Source organism: Odontomachus brunneus, unplaced genomic scaffold (genome assembly GCF_010583005.1).
Source record: "Odontomachus brunneus isolate Ranch 3 - 2012 unplaced genomic scaffold, Obru_v1 Obru_scaffold_006, whole genome shotgun sequence".
Taxonomy (NCBI): domain Eukaryota; kingdom Metazoa; phylum Arthropoda; class Insecta; order Hymenoptera; family Formicidae; genus Odontomachus; species Odontomachus brunneus.
This window is the reverse complement of record NW_022639456.1, coordinates 73772-75251: the sequence shown is the minus strand read 5'-3', so window position 1 is coordinate 75251 and position 1480 is coordinate 73772. Positions and strand designations below refer to the sequence as shown.

The window sequence follows — 1480 nt, the reverse complement described above, 5'->3', positions numbered from 1 at the left end:
AGAGAGAGAAAAAAGAGAGAGAGAGAGAGAGAGAGAGAGAGAGAGAGAGAGAGAGAGAGAGGGAGGGGAAGGGAAGAAAAATGCGAGCAAGTTCCGCAGACCGTAAGGTTATTTCTTTGAATATCGACCAAAACTGATCAACTGGCCGAAAAGTGTTCGACAAATAGACTCGCTGCGTCGAAGAGATCGATCGCGGCGCGTCTCGTCGCGGATCATCGTCGTCGTGCTCGGTATATCCGTGTGCACGTATGTGCATATACGTGGCACACGAACTGGCTGTTCCTAAGTCAAATCGACCGCGAAATTACGCGCTGACACAGTGGACGACGAGATTTGCGCCGTATTGGTACGCGTAAATGATGATTATTATCACTGTTCGGTCTTTTGTCCGGTTGCACGTATTTGTGCGACTCAAGGAGGACTTGTATTCAGAATCGAACGATAACAGTGAATAAAAAAGTCGCTAGTGCGGCAGGTGCGATTTTATTACAAGGAAATATATTCCGTAGCAAAAAGAATATCCCACAGACAATATTTCCACAGAAGCTCCATTTTTCAAGACTAAAAATTGAGAACCACTATCTCACGCGGCCTCTTTCTTCGTCCGGATGTGTCCGCGATTCAGGACGAACGCGATAACGTCGAGCCACCGCGGAATCGCACATCAATAATCGAACGGCTCGTTAATGATAATTCGTCAGACGAGCGTACGACATTATCGCGAGGAATTGTTCCGACAATGTTCCGTGGTATTTCTAGACACTGTTATTTAGGGTCGAAGGACGGACGATTGAACTTCGAGAAACAGACGATGCGACCGTTGCTTCCCGTGAAATTTATTGCGATTGAATAAAGTGAAAATCTCTTTCTCCCTCTCTCTCTCTCGCCACGTTTCTAACTCTCTGACGTTTATAACGTCAGACTTTCGCCAAATCACGGTGGAATCTACGCTTCAATAACGATCTGACCCGGTTCAGGCATCTGTTTATACTGTCAAACTGTTTTACCTGATGCATCTGGTAGCGGTACAGGTCGCACGTTGTGCAGTCGCTAACAAGGCTCTTCTATTTATAGTACATCGCCTGCATAGCGCAAATGCGAGTTTACGCGCTTGATTCTCCGAGGAGAGCTATGCACCCGGTATATCTTTAAGCAAGAAGAAGCAAGCAGTTGCTTCGAGTCGGATGGATACATCACAGCCGCTGCATTTCCCAGTGCAAAAATCACTTTTGAAAGTACACCACGGATTATCACGTAGAAGCGCTATCGAGCTCACGGTTATCCTCGTCCTGCGGAGGAAAAAAACATCGATGAAATTTCGTCAAAACTTTGATCTACAAAGTGTTTCGTCGTTCGATTAAGCATTCTTCTATAATTAGCTGCATTATTCAGATAAAGAAGACACTCGATCAGAGAGAGAGAGAGAGAGAGAGAGAGAGAGAGAGAGAGAGAGAGAGAGAGAGAGAGAGAGAGAGAGAGA

The 1480-nt window shown here is 45.8% G+C and overlaps 2 protein-coding genes across 8 annotated transcripts in view; one reads left to right on the top strand and one right to left on the bottom strand.

Annotated features, from left to right (window-relative positions):
- LOC116853835 (cleft lip and palate transmembrane protein 1-like protein) overlaps positions 1 to 1480 on the top strand; it is a 10468-nt gene that overhangs the window by 1019 nt on the left and 7969 nt on the right. The gene's annotated exons all lie outside the window — the stretch shown is intronic.
- LOC116853833 (flocculation protein FLO11) overlaps positions 1 to 1480 on the bottom strand; it is a 22208-nt gene that overhangs the window by 16424 nt on the left and 4304 nt on the right. For 4 of the 7 annotated variants that reach the window (XM_032835086.1, XM_032835094.1, XM_032835087.1 and 1 more), the window contains exon 2: positions 1008 to 1289. The exons of the other annotated variants lie outside the window; for them this stretch is intronic. The gene's annotated coding sequence lies outside the window, so the exon portion shown is untranslated. The remainder of the gene's footprint in view (positions 1 to 1007; positions 1290 to 1480) is intronic. 7 annotated transcript variants of the gene reach the window in all.